The 22282-nt window shown below is 42.1% G+C and overlaps 1 protein-coding gene across 1 annotated transcript in view; it reads right to left on the bottom strand.

The window, feature by feature from the left end:
• Positions 1 to 20990, bottom strand: part of DPF3 (double PHD fingers 3) — a 125998-nt gene extending 105008 nt beyond the window's left edge. The window contains exon 1 of the mRNA XM_025896072.1: positions 20960 to 20990. The gene's annotated coding sequence lies outside the window, so the exon portion shown is untranslated. The remainder of the gene's footprint in view (positions 1 to 20959) is intronic.
• Positions 20991 to 22282: the final 1292 nt, after the last annotated feature.

Here is a 22282-nt window from a genome sequence, read left to right as displayed (position 1 = left end):
CAGTTTAGGCTACTAAAATTCATTAATCATTCCAAAGGTAATTCTCATAATTTAACTTGTTTGTTAATTGTTTTACCTTCACAGACTATGAAACTTAAAAGTTTGCAATCTGTTGCAGTCCCTGGAGTTTGATTCCGTGTTGAATAAACCAGAAAAATAAACAATGGGCAGAGATTGAGGCAGCACCAGGAACCCTTCCTGTACTTTTTTCACCCCACTTTTATTCAGTCATGATCCCCCAAAACTGGCTGATGAAGTAGAAGTGTCAGGACTCAGCAGAAGTCCCATCTCACTACACCCTCCAATGACTTCCCCATAGCTACAGAGTCAAGATGGGATATTAAAATGGTTGCTCTTTTTTGAACAAAAATGGCTTCTCAATTTAGATCACAAACATATCTTTGATTTGCCTTCTTCCTTTCTTGAAATCTCCCAGGTAAAGGGTCTGAAAACATGAGTCATTCCTAACAGTAAATCTAATTTTTCCCAATTCTACCCCACAGAAAATTCATTGAATACCACAGGGCTAAGCAAGGGTGGACTTTGTCCTACCTTTCTGCTACAGATAGCATTTTACTGTCACTGAGGGAATAAAATAATCATAAGAGCATAATGATAGCATGTGTTTTGCTAGCTGCTGTTCTTCACGTGGGGCAATCACTGGCAATTCTCAGATTTAATCTCTCCCCTTCCCCAACCATGCAGTTGATTACCGCTCTCATTCCCAGTTAAAAATCCTTGATCAGCATAAAGCATATAAAAGAGTCTCTGACCCCAGCTAAGGGAACCACAAGAGATGACATTTGGTTCTTTGAGAGAGGAGTAGATAAAAAGGAAAAATGACAGCTGGAGTCAGGACGAGCTAGTTAGTGGATTGCAGGCCCAGGAGGGTGCAGGGTGGGGGCCCACGAAAGAGAAACAATAAGAGACTGCAGCCAGACTGTTTCCTCTCCTTCCCTAGGTCTCCTTTGAGTCTGTAAGAATGACTGCAGCAGATGTCAGGACCCATGGGGATCACTCCTTTCGCTTTCTTGTTTCTTAAAAAAAAGGTAACTAAAAAATATAAGAAATATTGGAGAAAAAAAATGAACCAATATTTCTGCTTTGACATATGGGAATGAATACAAAGGTGAGCACCACCTTGTAATGACCTGTGGTATGTAAATACGCTTAAGCCAGCAGGGGCAATTTTTCTGGGTCTGGTCCAAGAGGGGCAAACATTTACAGGATCTGACACAGGATTAACCTGTGGTTTCCACTTCAGGATACAAAGGGAAAATACAATAAGCAAGGACAAGGCAAGCAGCAGTTGTGAGGAACATCCCTGTGCTTCTCCAACACACACACCACAGCCAGAGCTGGCTTGCAAACACCCTTGGCGATCGCGTTGGTTCTGGGAACACCCCCAGAAAGCACTCAATATGTGTGCACAGATGCTTGTGTGCTCACACAGGAGTGTGTTTCTCATCATGGTACACCAAACACATGAGATTTCATCCATTTCTGAAACAGTAAATCTCATTCAGCATTACTCAAGACACCAGGCAGAAACCAACAAATATTAGTCAAACGCATTTTAGGCCAGATTCACTGCCACTGGTGTAATTCCCTTGAAGTTCATGGAATTACACCAGAGAGAAAGAGTCTGGATGTTTAATATTTGTGGCTTGCCAAATTGTGCATCTGTGTTGGTTCTTTTGTTTTGGAGACACAGTTCCACAAATTATCATTATGAGAGAGATTAATTTTTCTTTTAAAAAGATCACATTGTCACAGCACAGGAAGAAGTCCACTTCCATGCACTAAGTCCATTTTACTCCATTCCGCACACCCACAGATGACATCATGCTTTTTCAGATTTGCAAATATGTGAAGGTGTACAGACACTGATTATTTTAAAGGCTTCATAGTAGAAGTCGCTTCCTATCACAGAAGAACTTAGTAATGACAAGCCTTCAGATCTTTCCAAGGTTCATGTCAGGCATTTTAAAAGAGACATTCAAGTGAAAACTGTGTGTTTTGGCTTTGTGCATCAGGAACAAGAGGAAGCCTGGGAACTGCAGAAGAGGAGACCAAGTTCTGACCTCCGAACACACTTGCCCACTGTGCATTCGAGGCACACTCATTGCTAGCAAAGGGGCTTTAATCCAGATTTTTCCAAAATCTGTAATTCCTTCCTTTATAACAATAGGTTTCAAAAACACAGTCATTTGGAGGTTTCCCATTTCATCATTCTGGTAAACCCACTCAAAGAGAAGGAAGTTGTGTGAAGTCCTGAAAAAAATAAAAAACCACCCCACTACTGTTTTACTTTGATGGGTTAGTCAGGAACCATGACTCCAGACCACTTGTTTGACTCAAAGGCAAAAAGTAGTTTACAGTAAAATACACAGCAGCTAATCATGATGAACCTACTGGCTAAAATACATCAGCATCCCTAAATATTATTTGTTTTGGAGGTGGCAACAATAGAAAGCAAGCAATTGATTATACAGCTTCTCTACCAATTAGGAACCAACATTCATCTCCTGTGTACAACAACCAAGATTAACTGGGCTCTTCAGCCTCTCCTTAATCTTTCTCAAGCACCCAGTAACATACTCGGCACCATGTCTAGCAAACACAACAGAAGACCCAGCACCAAAACCACTTAACAGCACTGAGCAGCAGTCTCCCACACCTGCACCTGGAGGGCAAAGATGAATCCTGTTACAGAAAAACATGTGAGCGCTCAGAGTCAGGGACCATGTTAGTACATGTTTATGCAGTGCCTTGTGCAGCAAGGCCCAAATGCAGAGTGGAGCCCCTGGGCACAGGGTAGGTTTCTTCTTCTTTCTGAATTTAGGAAAAATCGTACAAGATAACAAAAGTGACTCAACTAATAAGGTTTAGGAAAGAATCATTTATCTGCTTTCTTTGTAAATACCAGTAACTTGTTACTTTGGTTTCATGTTATTTTCATCTGAAAGGCAAACCTGTTATGATGGGAATGAGCTCAGCCAAAACCAAAAAAACAGGGCACTAGTGTAACTGGAAAAAGAGACCAACAGTTTGAGGAGGGGAAGTGCTCAGCATGCACCATGGAATGGAAAAAAAAATTAAAATAAAAAAGAAAAGGCAAGGAAGAACACTAATTAAAGACATGATGTGGATGCAGGAGAACACACAGAGATCTCCCCCACCTCACCCCTGCCATCCGTATGACAGTGCTGCTTTGTGGAACAGAACAATAGGTACATTATACTAACCTATAATTATCCCAAGAAGAATGATAGCAAAGTCAAGGCATTACATGAACACTGGAATATTGGATACAATCCCATAAGAAGCAAGGGGGTGGAGGAGGAGCTTTAAAAAGAGATTGAAACCTTCCCGGCACAAAACATCAAAGAGGAATTTCATGTTCTCTTCACATTTATTTGGGTTTTTCTTATATTTGATGTGATGATTTAAACAGTTCCCTTTTTCATGTATTTCTTGTCTTCTTTATGCTGCAATTGGTTCCAGCACTGCAACATCCTCGTTCAACAGCATGGTAGATTTGGCACAAGCAGGAGCTCAGCCCAGTGCTTGACTGCACCAGGTGTACAAGCAGTAGGAGGCGAGAAGGGTGGATGGAGACGAACACCAGCTCTGCACAAGAAAAAGCGAGGGCCTGGCGATTCAGTGAATGCATAATCCAGTGTTACCAAGGCACAAGGCACACCTGTGCTATCATTCCAATCAGATAGCAGAGTCTGAAATACAGGAAGCAGTGAGACACAACTCAACACCCATTTAAAACATGCCACTTGCATTCATAGTGTTATGCAATTTTGGGGAAATACTGGAGTAGAGACTTGGAGTTGTGGGAGGTTTTGCTTCTTCTGTTTGTTTTTAAGAGATGGAATATTGCATTAGACATGCTCTTGACCCAAAGTAACAGAAAAGAGTGGAGTAACCTATCAATTCTGAAAAATTCGAATGTTCCTTCTTGATTATGTTTTTTTAATACAGTAGTATGACAACCTGGTGTAAACAACTGTATCGCTTGGTCCACCGAGTGGACCATGTGAAGGAGTATGCAAAAAAAGCAGACTAACATAAGCACCTCTTCCTTTGGTCATTCTAGGTGAACTCTGCTTGTAGATATGACTGATTGAGCCCTGTTTCCTCCAGAGAGACTGTCCAACTTCAGCACACTGTGTCTCCAAATAATGATCAAAGATTTAAAAAAACTCCAAAAAAACCTAAAGATCAGCCCTTGTGGGATGTTGCCACATTGCTTTTGCTCAGCTGCAGTCACATCTGTGTGTTCCTGGTGAAACCCCGCTGCCTGCAGCATGGTCAGACACACTTCTGATGAGCTACAGGGTGATTCTGTGCTGTAGCAAGAAAAGGCCAATGCAAACAGTTATTAAATATTAAAATTATTTACAGCCCTGTAGTGACAGGCTACATTGCAGGGCAGCATTCGGAGTGCTGTTCCCTAATGGGATTCAGACCTCATTTAGTGTGCAACGTTGGAAAGGGAATACAGGAGCACCTACTTGACACGAAGCAGGATACCTCTGACCAGCCAGCTGGTAGTGTTTAACCTCTGTTAAACACTGGGCCTAGCTTGGAGCTGTTGCTGAGTCCATATAGGCCCAGAAACCATGGTTAGAGGCTGGGGCAAGGGCCAAACTTAGCACAAACCACATGGCACTGCCAGAGTGCAGCAAACAATCAGCAGTGTCTCACCTTTGTGAGAGAAGAAATCCAGGTTCCTGCTTAGCTAAAAAGGCAAAGGGAACTGGAAAGGACTGTTTTGCATTGAGACAAAAGTTCAATTTGCCCTGTTCAAGGGAGGAGCTCCCAGGCTGGAAAGAACTTGGGACTGGGCCGCTGGCTCTACAGAAGTGAGCTCTACATCTCCCATGTGACCATCAGCCCTCTGCCTTTGCAATCAGGGGACAGCTCCTGAGCCACCCTGATGTGAGGGAACATGAGAGTGCAGCTGTGCCTGAACCCAGCAGGCAGCCTAAAAGCAGCTTTTACACACCAAAAGCCTGCAGTATCATAATTTTGGGAAAAGAAAGTAGGTGTATGCATTCTCTCTGCTTATATCCCCACTTGCAGCCCTGCCTGCAGCCACCACCTAAAAGTCAGATCTCATGCTCAAGAAAATAGGAGCTTATTAAACATTCCCTCACTCACTTTGCTAATGGATTCCTAATCCCCTCTCATTTTTTGCTGTCCCAAATAAGCAGGAAGGCGAATGGAAAGGATATGTGCTCTTTCACCAAGCAGGTGTAAGGACTCCTTACACCAAGCAGACAAAAAGACAGGAACATCTGCAAGAAAGATAAACCACTGTCTGTCTCCATTCAGCAGCGTGGGAGCCTCTCTGTTCTTGGTAACAGGTGTTAATACGGGCAATGACCAAGAAGTGCTCTCAGTTGCATCAGGTTAAGAAGAAAAAAGTAGCCATAACTCCATTGACTCAGGAAGAATGGTTCCTGATGTCATGCTTCTGAAGCTGTGAGCAGAATTTGGCATACAGGCAATTACAGAAGTAAGTTAGAGAAGACAGAAATCCAAGACAGCCAAAACAACAGGGCATAAATGGAGCTTATTTGAAGACAATGCTGGATAGGGCAATGCTGACCCTTTTTTTCACTCTAGAACAGATAATGTCAATATTAACAACCATTTTTATTTGGACGCTAAGTAATGGAAAACTTGCCCTTGCCATTCACACTTCTCTCACTGCAGACACCCAGCTGATCTCATAGCCCTCCTCCCTCTGCCACATCCACGACTAGCCCCTCTGAGCAGTGCAGCAACTCATATTTCATCTGTACCACGGGCTTCATGCGTTTGTAACTCTGCCCACTGAGTCTTGTCAAAAAGCTGGAAAGAACACTGGAATGAAATCTATGCAGCTCTGGGGCCTTCTGAGTGATCACAACTATGACACTTAAACCCGCTAATGTGCTAAGCATTTTTTGGCAAAGTTGGTGCGTTACTATGGTATTTTGAGAGGGGGAAGGAGGCTGAAAAGATGTCTTTCTTGGGGAGGAACAGAAGACAGGAGACAAAAATGTAACAAAGTGGATTTATCAGCAGTCTAATACTCAGCAAACTCCTCAAACTGGCCATAACAAGGATCCAGAAACAGCTTCCCAGGACAAAAACAAACTTGTGTTCCTGCCAGAAGGATATGCAGGACTGCCTTCTGATGAATGACTTTTGATTTTCTAGAAGTAGTATTTTCCCTTCCTCTTGCCCTGTTCTGACTTTGGTCAAAGCAATGTCTGGTAGGTTTATTCTCATGCTTTCTATTTTTTCAGCAAAAATCACTCTATCCCCACATCCTTTTTTGACTTAAATCAGATGAGAACCCAGGAGGAAGCCAACCCAGAAGCACAACAGGTTTCGTTATGTGGAAAACCTCCTGGTCTGAAAGTGCTGACCAGCTACTCATCATTCCTACTAAACCAGGGACCTTTGCAGCTTTTTCTGAGAAGCATAGTAAGGCATGGGGAGTCCGGCAGAGCCCCAGACAGACATGCATCAGGATACGCAACACTTCTCATCACAACTCCTCTTGTAACTTTTGTATGTTTGCTTCTCACCCACTGTGCCTGCACACATTCAAAACTTGCTCAGGGAAAACCACTAGAGTAAGTGCTGTCAGGCTATCGACCTGTGGGGAAAAATACTAAAATGCTTTTTTCTGCAGTAAGGCTATCTCAGGAACTATTTCAAAACAGTGGTAACAAGGTGTTCTAAGACAGAACTATGACTTGAGTGAATGTTCCTATAAGAATCAGAACATTAAAGTGCTAAACTTAATAAAGAACAGACAGAAATGTAAACATACCAAATACTATGGTATTTGACATCCACTCCACTCACACGTGTAATGCTGGAAGACGGGAACATCTCTGGAACAAAACAGGTGCAGGCAGAAGGCCAGGGCTCACTCAAGTTACACTTGTGAGCAGGATATTTTTGCAAAGTAATACAGTTTCATAGTTACAGTTTCGTTATGGACCATCTATTTGATCAAGAGAAGGTAAAAGTGCATTTTTTATATGACTGGTACATAAAAGGAGACAAAAGGTGTCTTCCTTGAGAAAGCTAGTTTATCGTGTGGGTCTCTTTACCCATTAACAAGGGGTAGAACAAGGGAAAATGGTCTCAAGTTGCACGAGGAGGGGTTTAGGTTGGATATTTGGAAAAAATTCCTCACTAAGAGGGTTACCAAGCACTGAAACAGGCTGCCCAGAAAAGTGGTTAAGTCACGATCCCTGGAAGTATTTAAACCCTGGCAGCCAGGAGGGCCAACCGTGTCCTGGGGGGCATCAGGCAAAGCATCGCCAGCCCGTCGAGGGAGGGGATTGTCCCACTCTGCTCTGCCCTGGGGCGGCCTCACCTTGAATATTGTGTGCAGTTTTGGGTACCACAATATAGGAAAGATATTAAGCCATTAGAGAGTGTCCAAAGGAGGGCAACAAAGATGGTGAAGTGCCTTGAAGGGAAGCTGAATGAGGGACAGCTTAGGTCACTTCGATTGTTCAGCCTGGAGAAAAGGAGACTGAGCAAAGACCTCATTGCAGTCTACAACTCCTTGTGAGAGGAAGAGGAGGAGTAGACACTCTTCACTCTTGCAACCAGTGACAGAACCTGAATGGCCTGAAGTTCTGTCAGAGGAGGTTTACATTAGATATCAGAAAAAAGTTCTTCACCCAGAGGGTGGTTGGGCACTGCAACAGACTCCCCAGGGAACTGGGGACCAAGCCTGACAGAGTTCAAAAAGCATTTGGATGACACTCTCAGGCACCTGGTGTGACTCTTGGGGATAGTGCTGTGCAGAGCTAAGGGTTAGACTCGATGATCCTTGTGGGTCCCTTCCAACTGAGCATATTCTGTGAAAAGACGTGTAGATGTGGAACTTGGGTACTGGGTTAACAGTTGGACATGATCTTAATGGGTTTTTTCAACCTAAATGATTCTATGATAGTCAACATTATGTTCAAGAGGTAGTTTTTGACCTAAGAATATGTTAAAATAGTAAAACAACACATAACTGATTAGTAGAATTGGAAATACACAGAAGCAAAATGAAGAGTCAATGTTCTTGTAAAACCAAGACCTTCTTTGCTTTAAGCACATTCTAGAGAACATAATGGTCTCTCTTTGCCCTCCTTAACAGAGACAGATTTAAACAAAAATATTGCACATATGAACTTTTAGTGGGGAAAACCAAGAGTAAGCAGAAAGATGTCTTCTTAGCAGAGCTCCAAGGAAGCAAGAGAGGAGCAGGTAGGCCCCTTCTCCAGACCTCTGCGCACTTACATTAATGTTACTATAGTCCTCATTTGAAATAAAATTAACCACAACCTCTTCGTGCCCCTCAACATCATCAGTAAATTTTTCCTGCTGTCACTGTGACTTGTTCTTCCCTTTCTGGAGAGTCTGGAGACTAGGGTATATACCAAAAGGAAGCAAACAGTAGTAAATTTCACTACTGAGTTGTTTCAGGCAGCATCCCGCTCTTGTTCACCCAGCTGAGAGGCTGCTAAATCAATTGCTTTGTACCAGCTCCCTATCATGCCGGTGCAGGTGCTACCTGATATAATCTACTCAAGGGTAGAGTCTCAGTGAAAGACAACACTCTGCCACTTACATAGGGACTAATATGCAACACTGGAGGCTGCTGAGCCCTGTTTTTCATCACTGAAGGCTGCAGGTAAGAATGTGCAGCACAAACCCAGTATTACGAAGCTGCAGTCCCGATTTCTGAAGAAAGGTCTGCACCAGGCCAGAGAAACTTGCACACTCCCAGCCAAGTGTAAATGGTGCAAACTTTCTTGATCAGCACAGGCATCTGGTTACAGTCTACAAACACTGCCTATCTTTATGAACCTCCCCTCCTGAGGGCCTTACTGAATTAAACCCCACAGGAGCCTCTTGAGGGACTTATCTGCACTTCTGATGATAGAGGAGCTAAAGGCATGGGGAGGACATGAACCGTCTCCAAGCACAGGACCTGCTACATTAGCTTCAACACCTGCACTATTTTAATCAACCAGACATGCTTTATCTCCTTCCCTGCCTACTACATGGCCATTCTGTGCCACAGTCCCACAATCAGTTAAGCCAGCAGTAGCTAACACTGACCTTAAGATGTCTTCTACCCTTCTCTTGCCACTGTTTCCACCATGTGACTGCTTTCGTCCTTATGCCAGCACAAGCTTTCACACAATTACTAAATGTAAAAGAATGATGTAAAAATGAAATAAAATATTTTAATTGCAATTGGTTCTCTGGCCTGAACCACTTCATGTCGGGTACAAGAAAATGTTGGAACATATAGTCAGGAACCACTGGAGGACAAGACTGCAATACTGGCCTAAACCAATTAAGGGCCTCCACCATTGCTCAGTAAATCCTACACATCCTGCACTGATCCAATAATTTTCTTTCATATTTTGAAAGAGATGGAAGCAAGGAGATTTTGTAAGTTGTCTCCGAAGGATTTTCACCCTCACTCTCAGAAGTCATTAACTTGCTAATTCAGTCTTGTTTTATTCTGTTAGCACTTTCAAAGTTTCTGCCATCCATGCTGCAAAATGTGATCATACAGACACTCAGAAGAGGACAAGACAGTTTTCCCAGGAACAGACTAGTCCATGTTAGCGTGCCCACCACCCTTCCATGAGGCCACAAAGTTCAACATTTTTTCTTATAGTGCTGTTACTCTACCCCTCTTCTCTCATTCTGCACTACCAACCACACATCCATCCTTCTATCAACTCTGTCCATTTTCTCTGTTTGGTATGCAAGCAAGTTATTAACATAATTTCAAGAGCAAATATAACAAAACACAGGGCAAGATCTCTCATTAAGAGATTACCCTTGACAGAAGTCCAAATGTGGTTCCCGATTCACCTAGATGATATTGTGAAGGTGCACCAATAAAAAAGCCTCCAAAGAAGAAAGAGGAAGTGTTTAGTGAGAGCATCACCTGAGAGACAGCACAGAAATTCTATCCAAACAGATAGTCTGCATGCTACTATAAGCCACCCTGTCAACAGGAAGCTCAATTAATTTTGTGCATTTGTCAACATATCAGCAAAAAAGCATTTCTCTTTCAAAAAGAACCATTTATAAGAAACCCTTGTGATATTACTCACACTGGATGCACCATAGCAGAATATGGTGGAGCTTGAACTCTGCATGTGCTTTGACTTTTTACCCCCTCTGTCCTCCTTTGCATACTACAGAAACCCATTATACTGAATCACAGTGGTGATTCAGAAAGAAATATTTATAAACGGTGTATTCCATTTCAATTAATGCTACTGCCAGTGGAGACTATGTAGGCAAAACAAGACTTATACAAAAAACTATGAAGGGAAATGCCTTTGTCACATGTCCTCTAAGTGCCACCGTGGTACATGGAGAGTCTTGTCACTTCCCACTTCATCCCCAAGGCCTCAGACAGAAGCTACCACCATTGCCACTAGCCAAGGGCCTTGTGCAAGCATTCCCTAACCTTTATCAGCTGAGACAAACTCAAGTAAAGAGACCTACTGCTTAAATTATTTGTTTATGCTAATCTAAATTACTTTTTAAAGAGATATCTAAAAGGAGGAGCTTAGTGGCACACCAAGGGGACATTAACTTTCAGCGGAGAGGCAAAGACAAGCTGAAAGGACAACTGCTTCAGCTATACAACTGCAGCTCAGAGTACGCGCATATATTGCCTTGGTCTACAGCCATCCAGAGTGATGCAGATAACTACAGTCACATGTTCGGGTCAAGTGTAATGAGTTCAGCTTTTCATCAAGCTATGATATGTAAACAGTGTGTCTATAAATAAATAAATATGCTTCTCCAGTGCTCTTGGTAGCCTCAACAGTCTTCTGTGATACGTTAAAACAAACAAACAGAAAATTTGCTGCTTCTGGACCAGCTCACACTGCATCCAGTACAACCACCAAGTACACCAAACACTTGGTGATATCTCAAGTATGTAACCAGTGGGAGCATCTCAGAACAACCCCTAACTACCAAAGCCCCATTGACTCAGGAAATAAATCTGAATCTCCTGGGATGCTCTGCAATTTATAAAAAATCCCAGGCAGTGTGGAGTGCATAGCTGGTATTTCATGAAGCAGTGCTCTGCCCTCAGTGAGTCATTGTTGAATCAAAGCCCAAATTTGATGTTAATGGAACACTGTGTGGATGCAAAATGGCTCTGAGGTGAACGTCCTGACAGACCATGATTGCTTGAGATCCTATAGAAATTGTCACATGAGTAAAATGCACACCAGGGGCAGACCACACTCCACTAAAACTCAGCAGTCAATTTGACCTCATGAAAACAAAAGGCAAACTTATTCCTATAGGGAGAAGGAAGAGGAGCTGCGTGATGATTTTGTAATGCTCATGCTACGCTGTGAACTCTCCTGGGAAAAGCACTTGCCTTCTGTTCCATCCACAAGAAAAACCTCTCTACAGTGGGGTAGGAAGGCTGGAAGTCTCTTGTAACAAAGCTTCCAGTAAAAGGAACACAATCAACTTCAAAGTTCACATTCTTATCAAAAGGTTTTTAACCTCCTATTAACATAAGTCATACTGAAGGTCATAGTACAGAAGACACTAGGAAACAAAAAGCTAATGCTCCTCTGTTTGCCTGCACTGCAGTTTTGAGAATTTCTTGCTTATATGTGATATCACCATTTTTCACACCTTTCATACAGAATAGATGAGAAAAAAAGCATATGAAAAAGAAAAGAAAGAAAAAAACGATTAAAAACAAATATAAGACAAATCTAATGCCTGAGTCTTCTAACTTTGAATTTCATGCTATTAGCCCCTTTAATGCCTCCAATTCAGAGTACTTTTCCATCTTCTTCCTCCAAAACTTGTACAGCCAGAAACAGACAACATATTTCCATGTTGTAACCATCCTTATAAATATTTCATAACGTACACATACTCATACTTGAATAACCCTAGGAAATCCTTAACTAAATTTTTAGCCTATAGATAGCTCTGTGAACTAAAATAAACAGCCTCCTCTCAAACACCTGCAATTGGGGCAGGCACACAAAGCTGGCTAATCATTTCAGGACTAATTCACTTCTTTGGGAGATTTTATTACAGCTCTCTAGCCAGCCACCTTGGAATCTCACTAGCAACTCTTTTCAGTTGTGATTTGGACACAGACTGCCTAGTCTGGCACAACTGAGCTAAGATTCCACTTGAGCACAGCCCTGTTCTGGGAGAGCAGAAACGTCTGCCTTTCCAGCAGGCTCACTATCCCACAAGAGCACTTTCGTCTACTTTGGCTATTCTGCTCCTTTTTGCAAGCTGGAATGTGAAAGAAATAGAGGAGGAAATTTTTACTTTTCAGAAATTTTTCATCCAAGATGGTTCAATTCTAGTAAGGACTCAAGTTGCTTCTTATTAAAGCTGAACTTATTTTGGCATTCTTTCTAAAGATTCTTACATCAGGTTCTCCTGATGTATGGTACAAAAATGAGAATTTGTACAACTGCCTCTGAATGTAACTATTGTTCTTACTGTTTATACTGGTGGGACAAGTGAAGAGAGAACACACAGTTGTACTTTATCGGTTAGATGCTAAAGTACCATCAACTGGTGCAGGTCAACGTACACCTTCACCATCATATTTTTCTCTACCTGGTTCATAGATAACTACAAAGATCCATTAACAAAAGCATTACTGGCAAGTATTACCATCCCTGTGAAGTATGAAAAGTCACATTTCTGAGACATTTAAATCCATAATGAAGAATAACAAATTTCATGTTTCTTAGCCACGTTCTGAAATAAAGGGCAAGTGGGAAAACCAGATAGAAATACTTTGAGAGAATTTAATAAAACTTGCATCCTCACATTCTGTCTTGGGAGTCTAAATCCAGTCAATAGTGGTCGGATAATGATACCATGAGCACCTGTACAACAATAAGCCTACTTCTTGAGGACCACATGTGCCAAAAACATTTCTGAAGAGTAAGTTACCTAAGGAGATTTTACCAATTTCTTCTGTGCTTAGAAGTCCTCATTTAGCATCAGCTGCAATGGTGATGGCACCACCATATCAGAGGTTATTGACCCAGTTTTGTTGAAGAAGGTTTCCAATTTTCATCAAACAAAAGAAACTGGGTTAGCTTAACAAGTTTAAATTGTTGGTCATAGCTAAACCAACTGATGCCACCTAAAATGAAAGCACACAAACTGCTCTGCTAGGACGCTGTGGCAGCAGTAATTTCTGAAAGCAGGGAAGTCACCAACGGCTTAGAATTGCAACATCACTCATCAAAAGGTGTCTATTTCTGTACTGACTACATTGGTTAAAATGTACATGTTTAACACAATGTCTTGCTATATGGATTTATTTTGCTTTAGATAAGTAATATATTGATTTACCTGAAATCAACTTCTTACCAATTTACTCTCTAGCTGACAGAATAAAAAGAATCCCATTATCTCACACATTCAAGGCCTAGTAATGGTGCAGATTGGCAGGACAGCCTGCGGGAAAGCTTCCATTCCTGATGACAATATTGGACAAGCTCATCAGGAAGGAGATTTAAGTCAGCAGATCTGTAAATCTAGCAACAAGAACTAACTTCAGTTAAATCTATTTAAATGGGGAGAGAAAAAACCTACATGGCTACTACAAGCCTGAAGTAAAGTATATTATCTCATTTGTCCTAATGAAGACCTTACCTCTGATGTGGAAAGCATTTACAGGGCCACAGAGTAGAAGATATTCTAATGACAAATCTAATGATAAATGTTTGAGTCATTACTTTCCAATTTGTTTCTGATATAATTCCCGTGAAATAAGAGTTATGCTAAAGATGAACCCTCTAGTTAAATATTGTTTGGAAAAAATACCATTTTACAGGAACAAAACAAAAAGAAATTTCACAGAGTATAATTGTCAAGTATCTTTTCTAGCAGGAAAAACAGACTTCTAGAGAAATTAAAGTGGCAGCTGACCTTAGGAAAAAAATCAAGGTACATGTTAAGACTTTAGCACTTGCTTTGCAGAATATCAGAGTTTTACTTGTTGTATTAGCTAAAAATACTAGGTGGGAACACTCTAAATGAGCTACATACTTGAGAACATTAGTTTTCACCCCTTGCAAAAAAAAGCAACACCTGTTCCTAAGAGTTACATGAATGGATCAGTGACTGTTCAGAAGTGACTGAAACAATAACCAAGCCTGTGTTTTACATTTGCTTTAATTCCCACAATGGCCATTCTTATCCTTGGCTCAGACATGCTCTGGAGCTTGTGACTGGCTCTTGCTAAAACTCTGGTCTCCCACACAGCAGGACATCCCAGCCTAGTTTAGAATTTTTACTTACTCCTGTGATACCTTTTTTTTTCAGTGCAGATCCTAAGGGCAGTGAGTGAAGCTGTTTCTCAGGTACATGAGCCCATCACATGGAGACACAAATTCCCAATCAGTCTTCAAATGCTTTCACCATTATCCTTACAGGACAGTGTACGGCACAGGGTCTTCCAGCTGTAGATCCCCAACTTCCATTTCCCACTATTCACATGAGTATCTTTAGGCTTACAAGGGATGTTCTGAGATTCCTGCCTGAAGCTTCTTCCCACCATTATTTCTTAGATTACACAAGACACTCACTCAAGGGTTAATGTGTAACTGTGAAGTAATTTGTTTAAATACATATTTCTTTGGCCAGCTTTGTGCTGTCCCCTGTCATTCAGGAAAGCCACATTAGATTCCCATCCCAGGCTTTTTTGTTGAGTTTTTCTTTCCTCCCTGGAGTGACAGGCTGGTTAAGGAGTGACAGAGACTGTCTCAAAAGAGTCCCATTCAAATATCAAAGCAACAGATGCAGCAGGACAGACAGACCTTCATTGCAAGCTGATGCAGCTCTCTCCCAGTGCACCATGCCACCACTGGCTCATCACATGACATGAAAGAGACTCTGGTTTTCTTTTATCATATCTCTAAACCAAGAGAACTGTGCAAATTGTAGGAATTAAACCAGTGAAATCCAGGAGCAAGAGGAGAATCAGGACTTTGGTGTTTTAAAGTGAACCTTAAGCAGAGAAAGAAAAAGGAAGGGGGGAAGTAATCTCACATGTCAGAGAGGAATGTTGGCTTTGTTTAGCCAGTGACTTCAGCAAGAATGAAATTAGCTTGTGATAGCTGCAAAATAAATTCTAATCCATCGTGCCATTTCTATCAGCGGTATCAGAGTTTGATGTAACTGGAATACATTACTCTATCTCAAGAAGGGCACAGGGCACTTATTAGTGAACAAGGGGATGAGTGGCAGAGTCATGCAGTTCCCCAGAAACAGCCTGCTTTGCTCCCCACCTCCAATCTGAGCTTCAGCTGTAGAAAGCACTTCTTGCCTCTTTCATTTCAGCCATAACAACCACTCAGTACATCATTAGGACTGACTGGACCAAACCCAAGGCTCTCGACAAAATCACAGCAACTCTAAAACATTATGGCAGTGGGATGGCTCAGGCCTTTAAGGATTCACCTGAGATGGGATACAGGAGACTGTACATAGTACTGACAGAAAAAACACAGGATCACTGTTTGTCCTCTCTCATAACATAGAATGAGGGTGAATATTTGCTGAAGACCATGCTGAGGTTAGTTCTGTGTGTACAGTTTCAAAAGAAAATTACATCTGCCCATACAAAGAATTTTAAGGATGTGTATCCCTCAGCCTGGCATGGATACAAAGGTGATGAACAAAATGTTGCTCCACAGGCTTCTGTTCTGTACCTTACTGCGGTCATTGCACATTACACCATTACAGAGTGAAGCTAGACTTTCCACTGAGATCCTGACCACTGCCCAGAGGTTTCCTGTTTGGTACCATGAGGAGGTGATTTATTTATTTATTATTATTATTTTTCATTTGCTTAAACTGGGTAAAATTTTCAGAAGACTGCATCTTCTCCTTGAATTACTACATTTGCAAAAGGCCATGGGTGGGCATGCCACATTAAGGAGAAATGAAACAGAAAGGATCTGGTGTGAAGAATTTACAATCTAAATTAAGCATAGCATAGCAAGGGTGACAGAAAACAGCAGCACGGAAGGACACATGCCACAACAGCGAGAGCCCACAGGATCTGTTCAGCAGGCATAATAAACTTAATGATTCTTTTTCTTGTGTTACTTCATTCCCCACTTCCCCCCCATTCATAATATTTAAATCTATAGACAGTGAACTCAGTTTTCATCTCAGCATTGCAAATGGCAACATTTCAAATGACTTCAGTAGCATCAGGATTTGGCTTCATATCTGGCATAAAAGACCAGGGTGGAGAACAGCAAAGGAAGGCTAGTCTAAACGGAGTGGATTTTGTGAGTGGTTCGGAGGAAAGTTGAGCAGCACAGTGCACAGGGTCCGAGAGGCATTGTTATATGATACGCAAAAACACATGGAGACATTTGTGACAGGAGAGTGCTGGAGCAACTCAGCAAGCTGAATTAGAAGAAAAGCTGGCACAAGAAATAAAGCATTCGGATACAGGAGGTGAAATTCCAGTCCTGATTTCACGTATATAAAACCACTGACTTAATTGCAAAGAGGAAAGAATATGATTGAAAAGAATCAGGTTGGGAGAGAGCAATGCAGTGCATTGAAGACAGGGAGTGTTAGAGTCAGAGAACTAGTCCAAAAAACATCACAGGGAGTCTGCAAGGAGGGGGCATGAGACACTGACAGGCCTGGGGAGAGGAAGATGTGTTTCAGCAATCATCCTGTTCTACTTGTATAATACAAGAGAGGAGGAGGTCCAAAGGATGAGAAGAGGGGCACTAAAGAATTGACTATTTAAAATGGCAATTAGCAGTGCTTCAGCCTCTAAATTGAAACAGAAAGCAATAGAATGACCTTTGTTTTATGTAAAGAGTCAGCATTTCTGCTTCAAAAAATTGTAAGTACAATCAAAATCGGAGGGTGTTTACAAAGATAAATGTGTGATGGGTGGATATCTGTAGGAATGCAAAATAATATACCTTACAACAGTAATGAAAAGTAATATTCCCCAAGCTGCAGGGAGTTTCAAACCAAAGATCTTTGAGACAGGTTGGAAGGGGAGGTGGAAGAGCACAGCAAAAAGAAATATAATCCTAATAGGATCTTAAAAGTCATAAACAAAAGACAATAATCAACTGTGTGTTCTCTTCTCGAAATATACCACAGGGAGTTTCCATGATACAGTGGAGGCATCAGAGAAGAGACCTCAGCTGTATCAAGAGCCACAATGGGAATTAGCACCATCTGCTCCCCAAAGCAGAGAAGGAGGGGAAAGGGGAAGGGATGGGCAATGCTTGCTGAAAGTTGGTAACAAACCACATCTCTACCCTGCAGAAATGTCAGAATGTCAGCAGCAGCACTGTGGAAAAAAATAGGCAAACAAATATTTTGTAGAATCATGGAACGGTTTGGGTTGGAAGGGACCTTAAAGACTATCTAGTTCCAACTCCCCTGCCATGGGCAGGGGGCATCAGTCACATATAAATGCTAAAAGTAAAATAAAATATACATGGTGGTGATAGGGAATAAAGAAGGAGAATGATCCCATTTGTTTCCTTGTGTACCCTGGCACACTTCCAGCAAAGTCCATAAGGTGACCAAGATTTACAACAGTTGTGAGGATCTGGTCCAATGAGTACATTTTTTTGCATTGCTGCATTATGAATGTGGCAGAGTAAGTTCCAAGGAAGGGTCCTGTCACCATTACTTTATTTGGACTCAGCAGCACTAGTACAGAGGTTCCCCACTTGCTGTAGACATCATGTTTACACCAGAAAAGGAGAACCTGTAGAGGTCACGTTTTGTTTAATGGAAAGAACACAACTCTCTGCACACACAGCCAAATGTTATTAGTCTCGCTTAGCTGAGGAGTTCCAGGATTAGTGATGAGAGCAAGGTGCCCCAAAATACTAGTCTTGCTTACCTGAGCAGTCTCACTGACTTCATCCTTACTCTAAGTGCTATCCACAGATGGCAAATAACTGGTGGTAATGGTTGATGTGCCCAGTGCTGGGCTCCCAGCTGCCACATGGGAGCTGTGGCATTCTGCATTATTGGGCATTGGACAGCCAAGTATTTTTGTGTGCAATTTAAATGGTTGTAGTGTATTAGGATGGTTACCACCTCCTGATAGACCAAGGAAAAGAAACATGAAGAAGTTGTAAACATGTAGAAGGACCTGCTTATCACTTTAGTCCTCTGAAAATCTAGTTAACTAGTACCTAGTTAAAATATACATCCTTTCCATTTGTCTCAGAAGGCACAAAAGCCTGCATAGATCAAAGGCCTATTAGCTTAACACAGATTATGTGAAAGCCCCAGAAAGCATCAAATGTCAGAAAGGACTTTGTTTTCAAAAAGCCTGATGGACCTGCACAAAATCCCAGCCTGGTCATCCTTCGCATTTGAGAGTAACAAAATAATAATTTTAACTAGATCTCAGCTTCAAGAGAAGGCCTACATCCACTAAGGCTGGATCCAACAGCACATGCAAGCATCTGACTGTGGAAACCAACTGCACAGTGCATGAAACCCGGCCTGGGATTTTCCAGCATGGGAGCACTGTTAAACCTCCAATTTCCAACTTTAATCTCTGCCAGTTATTCAACTGGATTTGTAGTCTTCTTCCTCGTTTCATAGAATCATAAAATGGTTTGGGTTGGAAGTGACCTTAAAGATCATCTTGTTCCAGTCCGTCTGCCATTTGCAGGGACACCTTCCACTAGATCAAGTTGCTCCAAGCCCCATGCAGCCTGACCTTGAACACTTCCAGGGACGGAGTATCTAAAACTTCTCTGGGCAACCTGTTTCTGTGCCTCACCACCCTCACAGTAAAGAATTTTTTCCTCATATCTGATCTAAACCTGCCCTCTGTCAGTTTAAAGCCATTTCCTCTTGTGCTATCACTACATGCCCTGGTAAAAAGTCCCTCTCCAGCCTTCTTGTAAACCCCATTTAGGTACTGGAAAGTGCTATAAGGTCTCCCTGGAGCCTTCCCTTCTTTACAGTGAATAAGCCCTACTCTCTCAATCTGTCTTCATAGGAGAGATGTTATGTTTTCTTCATTCAGAAAACTATTCCAAGTCAAAGCTCTGTACCAAGCGTTTACACTATTAACACATGTTATCAGATCAAGGTAAACTCTAAGTTTCAGCCAAGGGATCTACATAACAGTTTATGTGCCAAAAAAGTCTTAATCCTAGAAATAGAGTTAACAAGGGAAGGCCCTCGGGCAGAGTCAGGAAATTGAAGCATACTAGCTGCTTTTCTCCATCTACTTCGCATCTCACACAAAACAAAGGATCACAAGTTAAGAAACAAAGAGATAGATGACACTGGTTATTTGAGTAACCAGAGAATGAAACTCCACAGCTCCTCATGTTCAGGTTACTCTGAAACACTTCAAAAGCAGTTATGAAATCGTGCTAAACCTAAAGAAACACCAAAAAGGAAGCTTAAGTCTCGCCCCAGTTTTCGAGGCTGGCCCCAAGGGGAGAGAGCCCAGGCACTTCTAACAGAGAAGGGTACTAGTGCTACGATTCAAGGCTATCTTTAGCTCCAGCAAACTGAGAACTATTTGCTGGTTATCAAAATAGTGCATGCATAAATGAGAGAAACAGGATGTGGCAAAACGACCAGAATCATTTAAATTTTATTCCGAATCAAGATTCTGCCAGCCTACATGCCATATATGGAACATTTCCCCTGCAGGTGCAAGAAGTTTCTGTAGGATTTGCTCTTGCATGTAGTATCCCACAGACTAATATTTTAATAGATACAACTGTTGATTAGCCGAATATTTTTTTCTAGTGTGGGGGGCAGGGAGGAGAGAAGGAAGAGGAGGTAGAGAAAGAGACATGTAAGCTGCAGGTTTGGGAGGGTTCTTTCCCTTTCAGAGGCCCATCTGTATAAACCACATGTAGGAATATAACAAACTACCTGGTCAAACCATAAACAAGTTAAAGAAAGAGTTTGAGGGAGAAAGACATGAGGCATTTCACAAGGGAATAGTCTCTTCCCAGACAGCAATGGGAGAATTGATTTTCATGTCAGGAGATAAAGCACAGGAGATGAAACAGGATACTGTTTGATCTGCCCAACAGAAAACACTAGCTGAAATGGTGGCCTACCTGAAGGAGCAGGGATCAGGCTGGGAGAGCAGAAGCCAGGCAAGTGCCATTCCAACAGCATGCTGCAAAAGCACCAAGGGAGGAGATCCAAATTGCCCTTCCAAAGGGCACAGGGGTATTATTCACTCTACACCAACAGCAGTTTCCCATCTCAGCCTCCACAGTGAGCCTAATCTTTAACAGCCACTCTGAAAACTAAGTTGCACACAAGGAAGTATATATGTGTTTAAGAGAACCTTGTCAGCAGGAAAAGTACATTAATCATTTGTGTTTAGGCACAACTGTAAAAAAGGGAAAGGGCTGTCTTCAGAGTGTCCACAGGTCCCCCCTCTGTTCTGCCAAGCATATCTAGAAGGCTTTACTTCCATAACTACTGAGAAGCTTCAATGAGCCCAGACCCTGTGATAAAGACATAGCTGATTTGTTGATTCATGAAAGGTTTAGCAGAAGACAGTTGTTCTCTGCCTGGTTGTGGTCTCCCTATGACCAACTCTCTGTCCCTCATACAGTCTTCAGTCTAGTTTTTCTTCATTCACTCATTTGGGTTTGGAAGTCAGCCTGCCACAATGTCAGGAAACATCCCATTAATTGGTGCCCCCATTCTGGTGCCTTTTGTACAAAATATTGAATCTAAGCAAGAAATCTCTGACTATGGAGGAGACTGATTTGTGTGTGAGGAATGAGGAGAGAGAGGAAAAAGAGGATAAATACTGCTGGTCCTCATTTGCCTGACCATGAGCCAGACTGGTCTACAATGTAAAACTCACCTAAGATAGTTCAGTGTGTGACCTTCTATCAGCCACTCATCTTCCTTGCATTTTTGTTTACCAGTCATAAAATGGGACAAAAGCAGGCACCTTCCCTGAAAAAAACAAACAAGCTTGCTCCCAAATCAGGTGAATAAGTTACAAAAAGTTAAATATATTCTGGCAAACATGAAAGAGCCTCACTTTGTTCCAGTTTGAGATAGGTTATTATCACAAAAAAAAGGGCCAGTCAATAAAATCTGCATGAATCACGTTCTCTTTGCAACTTCAGGGAACTTTATAAGGAAGAATTAATTTTTACATGCCTACTGTGTAGTCAGTCAGTCCATTGACAGGAATGATCAAGTGTCTACGTTGGTTCTCAGAAGCTTTCGATAGTTCTCAACTCACTTCCAATATCACAAGAAGTGTAAAGCAGTTCTTACCAGTTCCCACGGATTGATTTCATGTTTTCTGAAATGTGGTGTTCTTCCTCAAAGTTCCATTCCAGAGTCATATGATTTACAGGACTGTAGCATTCATAGGTAGAAAAGTGTTTCTAAATCTGGTGTTTGCTGGGATTGTCACCTAAAGGCTCAAAACCCAAAAAGTAAAGACAGCCATTCAAAAAGGCACCCTTAAAAAAAAAAATCTTTTTTTTAATCTTCCTGAAGGGAGGGATCTGTCTGTGTCACAATTTTCAGATAGGCAGTACTGCAATCCTACACAGTGCATCTGAACACAAGCCAGCAGTGTGCCCAGGTGGCCAAGAAGGCCAATGGCATCATGGCCTGTATCAGAAATAGTGTGGCTAGCAGGACCAGGGGAGTGATTGTCTCCCTGTAGTCAGCACTGGTGAGGCCACACCTCGAGTCCTGTGTTGAGTTTTGAGCCCCTCACTACAACATTGAGGTGCTCGAGCATGTCCAGAAAAGGGCAACAGAGCTGGTGAAGGATTTAGAGAGTAAGTCATATGAGGAGCTGAGGGAGCTGGGGTTGTTTAGCCTGGAGAAAAGGAGGCTCAAGGGAGACCTCGTTGCTCTCTACAACTACCTGAAAGGAGGTTGTAGCCAGATGGGGGTCAGCCTCTTCTCCCAGGCAACTAGCAACAGGACAAGAAGACATAGCCTTAAGCTGCGCCAGGTGAGGTTCAGGTTGGACACGAAGAAGAATTTCTTCATGGAAAGGATTGTTAAGCATGGCAACAGACTTCCTAGAGAGGTGGCGGAGTCGCCATCCCTGGAGGTGTTCGAGAAACAACTGGACGTGGCACTTAGTGCCATGGTCTAGTTAGACAAGGAGGTGATTGGTGTGATCAGTCAAAGGTTGGACTCAATGACCTTA

This window comes from Manacus vitellinus, unplaced genomic scaffold, assembly GCF_001715985.3.
Source record: "Manacus vitellinus isolate BGI_N305 unplaced genomic scaffold, ASM171598v3 scaffold_6_pilon, whole genome shotgun sequence".
Taxonomy (NCBI): Eukaryota; Metazoa; Chordata; class Aves; order Passeriformes; family Pipridae; genus Manacus; species Manacus vitellinus.
This window is presented reverse-complemented; position numbering and strand designations above follow the sequence as displayed.